Source organism: Mirounga angustirostris, unplaced genomic scaffold, assembly GCF_029215605.1.
Source record: "Mirounga angustirostris isolate CCGP_5_RB_7025 unplaced genomic scaffold, mMirAng1.0.hap1 SCAF_3, whole genome shotgun sequence".
NCBI classification, from domain to species: Eukaryota; Metazoa; Chordata; class Mammalia; order Carnivora; family Phocidae; genus Mirounga; species Mirounga angustirostris.
Genome location: NW_026991711.1, coordinates 7,809,995 through 7,822,426, shown reverse-complemented (window position 1 = coordinate 7,822,426; position 12,432 = coordinate 7,809,995). Strand labels below are relative to the sequence as shown.

At 36.3% G+C, this 12,432-nt stretch overlaps 1 pseudogene; it reads right to left on the bottom strand.

Annotated features, from left to right (window-relative positions):
• Window positions 1-11,089: 11,089 nt before the first annotated feature.
• The window catches only part of LOC123839273 (glycoprotein-N-acetylgalactosamine 3-beta-galactosyltransferase 1-like), a 58,103-nt pseudogene continuing 56,760 nt past the window's right edge, over window positions 11,090-12,432 (bottom strand).

Genomic DNA, 12,432 nt, shown 5'->3' with positions numbered 1-12,432 from the left:
CCTCCCAAGAACTGGGCTGGACCAGGCTGAGCTGAGGGAACCTGGGGGGTGGGGTGGGAGTGGAGGGGGCCAAGGCAATATGTTTCTAAGTTCACTGCAGATTACTCCTCATAATGCGCCAAAAGAAAATTCTTCTATGTTAAAAAAAAAAATGTGTAGCAAGGTATGATTGAGAGACACCCTTTTGAGTACAGTCCCAAAAGACAAAGTTATTGATGTAAAAGCTCTGTGTAGACACAAGAAGACATAGTAAAATAATAATAATAATAATAATAACTCATTTTTTTTTCATTTGTGAGATACTTAACAGTAAATTGCTTACTTTTAAAGTATCCTGAAAATGTAAAAAAGGGAAAGTAGCTGAAAAAGTATCATCATTTCTACCATACTGGTAAAGAAAATCCAACTGAATTTGAAATGCTTAGCTGACTCTTATGTGTGAGTGCTACAGGAGAGGCTCACAAAGAGTAGAAAATATGATGTTCATTTTTCTGTTGTTTGTAGTGTAGCCATCAATGAAATAGGGAATAAAAGTGAATCAGAAGAAAGAACATGCTATTCCATTCACTCATTCATTCATTCACATTTATTAGTGTTGCTTATATGTAACTTGTATCGGTTTGGAAGTTTTATTCCTTTAATTTGATTTTGTTTCATTTTAGTACTTCAGAGAAAAGTGTTTTGAGATTTCTTCTTCCTTCTTTTCTTTCTCCTTCCTTCCTTCCATCCTTTCTCCTTTCCTCCCTTCTTTTCTTTCTAGAAATGTCTTCTTGTTTATATCTCCCTTATAGAAATAATATTTTTAACTAAAAGTGAGTAACAAGGAGACAACAATATGCAATGGGAAAAAGACAGTCTTGTCAACAAATGGTGTTGGGAAAAGGGACAGCCACATGCAAAAGAATGAAACTGGACCAAAAATAAACTCAAAATGGATTAAGGACCTAAATGTGAGACTTGGGCCATAAAATTCCTAGAAGAAAAGATAGGCAGTAATTTCTTTGACATCATCCATGGAAATATTTTTCTAGATATGTCTCCTCCAGCAAGGGAAACAAAAGCAAAAATAAACTATTGGGACTACATCAAAATAAAAGCTTTTTCCCAGTAAAGGAAGCCATCAACAAAACCATAAGGCAACCTACCAAATAGGAGAAGATATATGCAAATGATATACCCCATAAGAAGTTCATATTCAAAATATATAAAGAACTTATACAACACAACACCCAAAAAATTGCCCAATTAAAAATGGGCAGAAAACATGCGTTATCATTTTTCCAAAGAAGACATACATATGGCCAACAGACACACGAAAAGATGCTCAACATCACTCATCATCAGGAAAATGCAAATTAAAACCACAAGAAATATCACTTTATACCTATCAGAATAGCTAAAATCAAAAACACAAGAAATAAGAAGTTTTGGCAAAGGATGTGGAGAAAAAGGAACCCTCTGGCACTATTAGGAGGAATGCAAGTTGGTGCAGCCATTGTGGAAAACAGTATGGAGGTTTCTCAAAAAATTAAAATTAGAATTGCCATAGGATCCAGTAATTCCATTACTGGGTATTTACTCAAAGACTATGAAAAACACTAATTTGGAAAGCTACATGCACCTCTATGTTTATTGCAACATTATTTACAATAGGCAATATATGGTAGCAACACAGCATCCATCCATAGATGAATGGATAAAGATCTGAGATATATATATTTATACATATTGGAATTTCATATGTGTATATGGAATATATATATATATAATGGGATACATATATAATGGAATAATATAATATTATGGAATTTGTATTTTCCATATTCCAAATTATTCCATATATATATCCCATTATATATATATAATGAAATATTACTCAGCCATAAAAAGAATGGAATCTTGCCATTTACAACAACACAGATGGACCTAAAAGGTATAATGCTAAGTGAAATAAGTCAGTCAGAGAAAGACAAACACCATATGATTTCACACCTATGTGGAATTTATGAAATGAAGCAAACAAACAAATAAAAGGGAAAAGAAAGAGACAAACAAAAAAACAGACTTTTAAATACAGAAAACAAACTGGTGGTTCCTAGAGGGGAGGTGGGTGGGGGGAGGTGAGTGAAATAGATAAAGAGGATCAAGAGTAGAAAAAAAAAACCAAAACAAATAACATCAAAAACAGTATCTTTGGCATTTTATTTTTATTTGGAAAATTATTTCCATTGGATTGCTCACTGTGATACTTTCTTAAACATGTAAATAAATAATTTATATTTTTTATTTATTTTTATCCCTTTTCCATTTATAAGAAGTAATGTCTCTTGTCTATCTGTATGCATGTGTGTTTGCATGTGTGTGCGTGAGGAGGTGTCTGTGGGTGTTTTGGAAACAGAGGTCACAGAACCAACTGGATTTTGGTTTCTTAAACTCAATATCTATTAAAATTCTCCAAAAAAATAAAGTTCTCAATGATATCAATAGATCCTTGGACACTACATTTTAATCATTCTTACATGCTTGAAAACATTATTTGTGATAATTATGAGATCTTATAGTTCTTCTGAAAAAAATAACAAACCTAACAAAATTATTTTATCATTATTTTTATTACCACAAATTAAAACCTGTCAACATGTATGGGTTTTTTTGCATTTTCCCACCCAAGTCTATATATAATTTTATATTCTGAATTCTATTTTAATATTTCAGTAGGTCTTTTTCAGAGCAGTTTTAGTTTCACAGCAAAATTAAGCAGAAGGTATAGAGATTTCCTATATTTCCCCAGTCCTTCTCGTGCATATCCTCCTCCATTATCAATATCCCCCAGAATTTTAAAATTTAAGGGGTGCCTGTGTGACTCAGTCAGTTAAGCATCTGACTCTTGATTTCATCTCAGGTCATGATCTCAGGGACATGAGATCAAGCCCCGGATCCCTTTGCCTCTCCCCCACCCAAAAAACGAAAATAAAAAATAAATTAAATTTAATGTTCTATTATAAATATTCAAACACCTTTCTGTTATATTTTAATTATTTTAATTCAAGTGTGCTCTTATGCTAACTTTTGCACCATAAACTATTAAATCAGTCCCTTATTTTTATATAAGGATTCTGCTATTATAAATAATAGTAAATAATCATTTTCACATTTAATAACCTATTATTAAATTCCTTCCTAAGAATAAACTCTTACGAGTTTATATAAGATTCAGTCTGTGGTGAACTTCTATTTGGCCCCATTATGTATGCAATTTTAGCAGAAGGATTCTATGGCTATACACACATGTAGCATTTTCTTTATATAGCCATAAGTTAATTTTAATTTTGGCTAATTCAGTAGATAATGTGGTCTTTTTAAGTGCATTTCAATTTTTGTATCTCTAATAACTCAGAGAAACTATTTTCCAAATGTTACCTTATTTTATTAAAAAAACAACAAAACAACCTACACCTTCAGAGGGGTTTTAAAAGTTATTAAATTTTGTGTATATATAAATGAATCTGTTATACTCTTAAATAATCTTATTTGTACAAGATGTGGGTTTAAATATCAGATAAAAGCCAATGTAGAAACTGGAGGGAAGATAAAAGAACCAAAAATGCACTACACAATTAGCTGTGGTCTATTGAAGAGAGAAGGCAACTGAGATCTCAGTAAGATTCGTATTTACTAAAAGATTCAATGAAGTTTCTAAAATATTCATAATTAGGGGCGCCTGAGTGGCTCAGTCAGTTAAGCGGCTGCCTTCAGCTCGGGTCATGATCCCAGGGTCCTGGGATTGAGCCCCGCATCGGGCTCCCTGCTCGGCGGAGAGCCTGCTTCTCCTTCTCCCTCTGTCTGCCGCTCTGCCTACTTGTGCTCTCTCTCTATCTCTGTTAAATAAATAAATAAAAATCTTTAAAAAAAATAAAAATAAAAAATAAATAAAATATTCATAATTAATTCAATTTAGCATACCATTTCCTTGACTTTTCCTTCATATTTGCCTGCTCTCCAGAACCTCTGGGTCACTCTATGTTTATTCTATCACTGTGAATGTCCTGCTTTACCCAGGTGGCTTTTCATTGGATGGCTCTGGAATTAACACAAAAATGGTGCCATCAAGATTAAGGACAAAAAATGGGGAGCCTTATCTTGAACTATGTAAGAAATGCTTCAGACCGTCAATCACACACACACACACACACACACACACAACAGCTGCACAACAGTACAATTTCTCGAAGCAATATTTATAAATTATGCAGTGATAATTATAGTGGTAGTTGAGAAAAAAAAAAAAAAAGAGTATAGCACCAGTCATAAAAGTGACAAGAGTAACATCAGAAGAATGTCGATAATTCTTAATAATTTCAGAAAAGAAAACTATTGAATTTATTTATTAGTATATGTTATAAAGCTGAAGGAGATTTTAAAGCATTTTAGGGAAAGTTGGTTTTCTGCTTAAAAGAATATTGATTCTAGAAGTTTGTTTAATTATCCAGATTTTACATGACAAGAAATAACCAACTTACATTTTAATTGTCAAAATATGTTTTTCTTGACTTTTAACAATAAAAAATATTGACATTGATTTTAATTGCCAGTGTGCTATAAAAGTATCAAGAAAAGCTAAAACCAACGGCTGGTTTTACAGACGCTCTGACAACAGGACTCAACACACCAATTAGGAAAAAGCCAAACTAAAAATGATTCTCTTGAACCTGCTCTGAGGTTCATTAATTTTGGTGGAGTCAGGGAAGGAGAGAATTACGAGGCCCAGGGATTTGGGGGGTTAATGTATTCTTCCTACTATCCGGGGCTTTATACTCAGCCTCATTATCCAAAGTGACTCAGTTAATGTCAAGAGTTATGAAGGAGCAAGAGAGAACATTCATGGATGGGTGGTTTAATATGGGGCTATGTGCCTATGTTATTTGTCAAACTTTTGCATGGGTAAATATAAAGCATATGCATGAATAATGTCTAATACTTGCTGTATCACTTTATTCTAAAGTATCAGGTATGTTTGTTTATTCTCATAATTATATGTTCAAGCTTGATAGATTATAATGTAACTCTTGTTTTGGATGTTTAAAGAGACATCCAGGCTAACTGTTTCAAGTTTAGACCTAATTGGTGTGTCAAATTTTACCTTTTTCAAAGAGCCCTGCCACCCACCTTGGGCATTACAGAATTATAGAGAAGCTATTTAAGACAAGACAAAGCACATCAAGGGAAGAAGAGATGGGGAAGAGAAGCAGATGGACCAAGGACAATTCCTTGGGGAATGCACGTAGTTAAGAGGCAGAAAGCATAAACATAATGTAAGATACAAGAGTTAGAAGGTGCTATAGATAAGGGAAAGGAATAGGATTACTTCTTCCAGTGAAGACAGGGTAAAGGGCAACAAAATAGGGGCAGGGTGCTCTTTAAGAATCGGAAGGCTTATCTAAACAGAGAATGATGGCAATATGCAGGAATACAAGGGCTCTTAGCACTAGGGCACAACTGACAGACCGACAAGGTCAGGGCCACAGAGTAAGGAATAGTGGTGTGTCGCAAGCTGAAGGTCAGAAAGATATAAGGAAATAAACATGTACAGATGGCTGTTCTACAGTCTCTATGGCTAAAGACCACCAGGAACAAGATTGAATGCAAAAATTTGGAGAAAATTCAAGTGGGCGTAAATTAAGATGACCCACTCTGCTTATTATTCTTGGTCCTCTGCCCTGTTACAAATACTCATTGCAAACCCATCTTTCCAGAAGATAAATTAATTACGTGACTGTTTCATATTTGAACATACTGGGGAAAATAAAGATTATCTCTAAAAAGCTTTCCTAATGTACCGATATAGTATGAAATGAAAATCAGAAGAAAGTCAACATTTTTTTTTTCTATTCCTTTGATGGAGAGAGGGGGGAAAACAGAAGGCTTTGACAAAGAAATGCTTTTACTGTTCAAAGGGGACTTGTTTAGGAAACTGAACACATTAGCATCTGATGCTTGAGCTTTCCTTTCAAAGTGAAATTAAGCTGAGTAATAATAATTTCCTCCCCTCTGACTTCTTCAAATAAATACATTCAAACATAAAACCTTGCATTGTGGCATGAGGCTTACAGCTAGCTTCTTTTACCTTTAATGAGACTGGGGCAAACCAAGGGGTAAGAATGATATGTTAATGAGAGGAGGAAGTTGAGACAGTCCCAGGATGTAAAGAACTTTTATTCTTCGGGATTGTGTAGAGGGTTTCCTTTACCTGTTAACCTCCCTGCATTTCTGTAGCACATAAAAGCATATGGACCTCCAATTGTAAAGGCACTTTGACTTGGGTATTTATAGTGCTTTGCCAAGAATTTACATTTCATTGAGGTAGAGTCAGCCCTCAGGGACTGTCTCCTCTGTCTCTCAGAATGTAAGGCCAAAGACATGCTTTGATCAGCTCCTCTTGCTCTGACACCTAGGATCCCTGGCAGCCCCCTCATTCCTGATGCCTACAGACTTGTTTATTCCCCTCCTTTCATTGAGAAATTTACCGCCTAGACTTGAGTCTCCCTCTCCAACCCACATTCTGTTTGCTTTATTCCAACTACTCAAACTAGACATCTCATGTTATTCTTATATAAAACTCATGTTCACTTATATTTACTCATGTAGTTAAATAAAACAAAAAATGCACCAGTGTCTTTTGTGTCAAATCTACCTTCCGAAACCATTTCCCCTGTTTCTGAAATGTGTCTTTCACAAGTTTCCTTTAGTCAAAGTGTGTTGGTGATAGACACTTTTGGGTTTCAGATATCAAAACTTTTTAGATTTCGTTCCTGATTGGAATTTCGAAGTTTAAGTTGATGACTATTTTCTCATAGAACATTCAAACTATTATTTTACTGTTTCTCTGCGTTTGTGGATGCTGTCAATGAGTCAGCTGTCAGCCTTATTGTTCTTTGTAGGTGATCTGTCTTCTCTCTCCATGAGTGTTTTTAATTTATTTTCTTTTTCCTTGAGGTTCTTTCGTTTCAACGTGAAGTATCTAAGTGTGGATTTCCTTTTACTTGTAGTTCCATGCTTCCTGGATCTGAAGTTTGTGGTCTTCCTCTCAGTAAAACTCTCAGACGCTATTTCTTTGCATAGTGCCTCTTTTTAAATTTGTTTCCCTTCTTTCCTTGTGGAAAGTTAATGAAGTATGTACTAGAATGTTCCTATCGTCTATATAATTTTTAGCATTTGTCTCACAGTCCTGTATGTTTCTCTGTATTCTGATGGCTTCAGGGATCTCTCTCCTACTCTCTTATGTCTGATCTTGGGTTTCAATTTTTCAATTATAGTTGTCATTTAGAGGTATTCTTTTCATTATTTTCAAAACCTGTTGGTTTATGTATTAAGTGTTGCTCCAATTTTCATGACTGTCTTTCTCAAAAACATATCAAATATGCTTATTTTGTGTTCTGTGACTGGTAACTCCCCGACCAGAAGTCTGTGTGGGTGTGCCCTTCACTCTGCGGTGGGTACCAGCTCTCACCCATGACACCACATCCGCTGCCTGGGCTGTGGGGGTGTTTGCTAATCTTCCGCTGTGAGCCCAGATCTTCCCACTGTGTCTGTGAAGATTCTTGGAGGCCTAGATTGAAGTTCGTTTGTTTGTTTTTCAAAAAGGAGTGCCTTTTACTCCTGAAAATGCCTGAGGGTACTAACAACATGAGCTCACTATAAATGAAGTGGTTTTCTTTGGATTTTTGGAATATACAGGTGACATGAAGGTACACCTCAAAACCACATGATGAATGGATTTTCAGGGGGATTTTTTTCCCTTCTAGCTAGAACTAACGTTTAGAATAATCAAGTGTGCATTTTACCTTCTTTCTTGATGGTATATTTGTTCATTTTTTACCTGTAAATGTGAATATAATCTTTATGCGGCCAATTCCATCATCTACCCCTCATCCTATTTATAGACACCTCTCCCACTCCCCCGAGCTAGAAAACTCATCCATCCTTGACCCCTGTAACTTTCCCACATCCAATGACTGTGATATGGTTTGCATTTTAGTCCTTAGACATAGGGTTATATCTCAGTTTACCAAATGCAAACAAGTCCACAACACAGGGCTGATTTGCTTCTGGATGATCCAGTCCTGTATATATGCTTCTTCTACAAATCATATTATGAGCAAAAAGTTCTGAAATGACTAATGAAGTCCCATAAACCAGAAATTTTCAATGTCTACCACAGATCTCAGTGGTTTGTTCATGATGAAATGTAGTATTGTATCCTCTGCCAACGATATAATATAAATATCTACTTATATGGTTCATTGAATGCATAAGTGCGCCATCATTTCTGAAACTTTTATTATTGCTATGGTACACTTGTCATTAGGATAAAAGTTATGTTGCAATCATGCAACCGTGATGCTATTAATTTATCTCCTGTCCCTCATAGCTTCTGCCATCTCCAGCCATAAAACCAGTTGGGAATCTATTCTGGCACAAAACATACGTTTACGAAACCCATGGTATTTTGTTTTTTGCTCATAAGCCATATATTTTCTATTCAGAGCATCTCCTGCATATCTCCATATTTACATTTCAATCTGAAAAAGAAATTCTGAAATATTAAAAATAATTTTGTTATTGTTCTTATACAATGAAGTAGTAACTGAACTTTTCCTTTACAATTAAAGTCACTATAATATCCCTGTTTTTAGGGTCAGATTCAGATATACTGCAAAATAATTTGTCTATATTAGTAATGAGCATTTTGGTTACTAGTAAGCCGTAGAGCCCACCAGCCTTACTACTCTCAAGGTGGACCATCTCTGTCTATATTCTTTGAATCCTAAGTCATCCTAAGAGCACCTAGCTCTAAGAACATGGGCTTTAGGATCACATTGCCTGGATCTACCACCCATTAATTTTGCCCAGTTATTATCCATCACTTGTAAAATAGGACAGTACAGGAACTTATAAGTCATAAATTTTGACTGAGTCCATGCACATAAGGTGCTTAGAAGTTGTCAAGAACTGAAAGCAATTCTCAGTAAATGACTAGCAGCAGGACTAGCAATCTCTTAATTCTCATGGACTCCAATACAGTTAGGCACTTAAAATTTCGGGTCTAAATAATTCCACAAGGTTCTAAATGTATGATTTTCCTTTTACTGCTCTCTAATACGTCTACACATAAGCTAAATATTGCTTGTGCAATATTGTCCTCTGCTGAACCCTGTACTATCTCATCTCTTGCCTCTCAGCTCACATCCATATCATCCTTTATTAGTTATCTATTGCTGTGGAACAAATGACCACAAAATTTGTGGCCCATCTTTATTATCTCACAATTTCAATAGGTCAGGGATCCAGATGCAGCTTAGCTGGATCCTCTGCCCCAGGCTCTTTCACAAGATTGCAAATAAGGTGTTGACCAAGACTGGAGTCTTATTTGAAAGCTTGCCTGGGGAAGGAGCCTCTGCTCAATGTCCAGCAACATATAACATTTGTTGCAGTCATACATCTCATAGCCTGCTCAAAAATTCATTCTCGCTTCAACATTTCTTTATTGAGGGATGCATTCCCAAATATCTACTGTGTTCTTGTGTAAGACATTATGAAGTTATGATGTCAGCTTGGCATGGAAAACTTCTTCCCAATTCTGGCTCCGGCTTCTGCCCTCCAGGTCGTACCCATTCCTTTAAGTCTGAGTCAAACTTCGTCTCCATGGAAAGTCTTTTCTCCATTTTCTAGACAATCATTATTATTCCTTTTTCTCACATCTCCTTTTACTTTTGGAACTACACACTTTGCCAGTTTGATGTTCTTGGATTTGTTCATATTTGTTCATGGAGAAAAAGGTATTAACCAAATAATAAGCAACTTGAGTGTACCCAAAAAATAAGCCATGCCTTATTCGTATTTTGCACAACCCCTAACACAGCATTTAGAAATTTGATGCAAATAACAACAACAACAGTAACTATTACTATTATTATATTAAATGATTTTCTAACTGATTTTCATCAGGGGGATCTTGTAATTTAGTATTAGAAAAATAAGCCTAGGGGCGCCTAGGTGGCTCAGTCATTAAGCGTCTGCCTTCGGCTCAGGTCATGATTCCAGGGTCCTGGGATCGAACCCCTCATTGGGCTCCTCGCTCAAGGGAGAGCCTGCTTCTCCCACTCCCCCTGCTTGTGTTCCCTCTCTTGCTGTGTCTCTCTCTGTCAAATAAATAAGTGAAATCTTAAAAAAAAAAAAAAAAAAGAAAAGAAAAATAAGGCTATGTTCTGGTAGATGTTTGGAAAGCACTGATGGGGCTTTTTCTTTTTAATATCAAATTGTGTTTTCATTAATGCACATTTAAAACAAGTGCCATTTTTATTCTTTTTCTGAAAGAAACACTGCCAATTATGAGTAATCATGGCAAGTACAAATTCATGGCTTGAGTTTACAAACAACACTGGAAAAATTTCTTCTAAAATTTTTTAAAGAAAGGTTTATTTAGCACTGTGTATGTACTACAAAATGGTGTGATACAGTTTTAGCAAATTTAACTATTTGGGTTTCTTAGTGACAATAATGAGTGGTCAAGAACAGCGAACAAAATCTCTACACAATCTCTATTCCTCTTCCTGGCCACCATCATTTTTTAATTTAATTTAATTTATTTATTTGACAGAGAGAGATATCACTAGCGGGGGTGTGGGGGGCAGGGCAGAGGGAGAGGGAGAAGCAGGCTCCCGGCCGAGCAGGGAGCCTGATGTGGGGCTCAATCCCAGGACCCTGCGATCATGACCCGAGCTGAAGGCAGACACCTAACTGTCTGAGCCACCCACGTGCCTTAAGGCCACCATCATTTTTAAAACATTCATATATACACATTATATATATTTTTTATATATTTCACATTTATATATGCGTATGTTTCTGTATCAAAACACATTTTAACAGACTGCACAGCTCATTTAAAGCTTCAACTGACAGTCATACATATGCAAGATTTCTAATATGTCTTGTTTGTTCACTTAAACGTCCTCACTGGGATTCTAGTTTTCTATAATAGAAATGCAGAAGCCTTTCTTCAGTGTGATGTTAGATATTTAAACTCTGTTCACTCATGTTTTTCCACTAAGGTTTTCTTAATTTTTACCTTTGGATCTTCATTTTTGTATGCTTCACTTGTGTCCTTTAGGCTAGTCTCACGTAAGGCAGGTTGATATCTATATACATAACCATATGGCTGAAGATGATAAATGTGGTATAGGGTCAGCATAGTAGAAAGAAACCACAGGTTCATAACATTAACTAGGACCTTCTATGGGAGGATACTAGTTATAATGCTGGTACCAAAAGGTTTTGTTCAGATAACCTTTGTTTAAGTTGTGTTGCTGCCCAAAGGGATGGAAAATTTCTTTTCCTGTGGGATCTCTGGAATCTCCTGCCTCTATGTTTATGATTTCCATGCATCTCCCCAGCACTGTTTTCAGTGGAAGAACTGCTTGTGCATTTGTCCATCTTGGGTGCATCAACAAATCCCCAAAGCTTCTTTGCTCTGCATATATCCTGCTCCTCCACTCATGCGGCCGTGCTTTAGGTAAGGCTTAAATATTTTCCTGAAGGATATGGGTTTGTGCATTGCCAGAAGTCACCTTAGATTCTCTAGTAAGATGTAGGTATGGTCATGTCCTTCTTCTTCTAGATGATGGTCATGAACACACTGAAAAGCTTTGTTTTCCAGTACCATTGGTTTCTGCCTTCTTTGGTGTTTAATCCCATAGCAAGGAAGACTTCCTTTCCTTCTGAACTCGTAAACCACATTTTATTATAATGCTGAGCCCAAGTAGCTTTGCTTCTTTAGGTTTTCCAACTGGAATTACATGAGATAAAGTTTAAGCATGGTGCATTTTCATGGTACCTCAACTTTCCTTGCAGATTTTAGGAAACCCAGTTTTGGGAAATGGCCTTTAAGGCTTGGCTGAGTGTTTTATCCTTCCTCTGCTGTTGGCAATTGGATTTTTATGTCCTCAGCTATTTAATATTTTGCAAAGAGAGCAGCATGACATGCAGCCTAATATTCATCATACTGAGCTTCAGGCCAGGCATTCAGATAATAAGGCCCAAAGTCAGCTAGAAGGACAGAAGGACTTTAACACAGATGCCAGACAACATAAAGATGAGAACACAGGAAAGTGGATGTACCTTGAAAATACACTGTGCTTATCCTTTGTCTGGTGTCTTTTGTCTCAAGTCTTCTCAAGAGTAATTCCAGCTGGAAAAGGACAGCCTTCATCAGTGCTTCCCACCCAGAGTTCCTATCCCATGTTCCCCACCACATGCCCTGTCCAGGCCCTGCCAGCCCAAAGCACAGCCACCCCAGGTAGGGACTTGTTAATAAGACATTTGGATACCGATTCTGATCACATGGTTCTTCAATATATAGGTGCATTTGGAACA